Source organism: Acyrthosiphon pisum, unplaced genomic scaffold, assembly GCF_005508785.2.
Source record: "Acyrthosiphon pisum isolate AL4f unplaced genomic scaffold, pea_aphid_22Mar2018_4r6ur Scaffold_21243;HRSCAF=23396, whole genome shotgun sequence".
NCBI lineage: Eukaryota > Metazoa > Arthropoda > Insecta > Hemiptera > Aphididae > Acyrthosiphon > Acyrthosiphon pisum.
In genome coordinates, this window is record NW_021770689.1 from 22,732 (window position 1) to 23,589 (window position 858).

An 858-nucleotide genomic window follows, 5' to 3' on the forward strand; every position below is an offset into this window, starting at 1 on the left:
AATAAATATATAAATAAAGCTGCCTACCTACCTATCATGATAAATAAGTTATAAAAACAATAAGAGCATAAATAAGCAGTAGAGTTGAAATAAAAGCATACACCACAAATTAAAAAAATTATATTATGATAAATAAGTTTTTAAAAAAATAAGAGCATAAAATATAAGCAGTTGATTTTAAATAAAAGCATACAATGAAAATAAATATAAATTATAAAATAAATCAAGCTCAAATAAAATTTAAAAGTATATAACATGCACAATTGCAGATGACTAGAGTGCAGAAGTCATATAGCATTATATACAAATAAAAAATATTTAAAAATTATAAAAGTTTAATTAAATATAAGCTGGTTGTTATAACACAAAAAATAACCCAGATTAAACATGATTAAATAAAATAAGTTTGTTTAATTTATGCCTAAGGGATGACTTTAAACCTTGTTTTTGCTGAGTCATTTGTTTACACTGTGTATGCACTCTTAAAGTACAATAATATGAAGATATACATTTTACAATTTTCATTTCGTGTAATTCTAAAGTGCATGTATCAATACTGGGTGTAAAGGATTTACATTTTTTACTCGATCCAAAAATTGCTTTTGAACTTTTAATATAATATCGTTTTTAAAGTTATTATTTTTCATGTTTGAAGAATATTCTTGATAACATTTTTCAGTGAATAATATTATATCAAAAATAAACATTGAAACAAATTTCAATTTGCCTCGATTTTTAAAATTTGTGAAACAAACATAATCTGTTAGTGGTATTAATGAATAGTTATGATCCTTACTAAAAATATATGTATTTAAAATTATATCTTCAAAAATGAACAGGGAAACTTTTCAATAAATT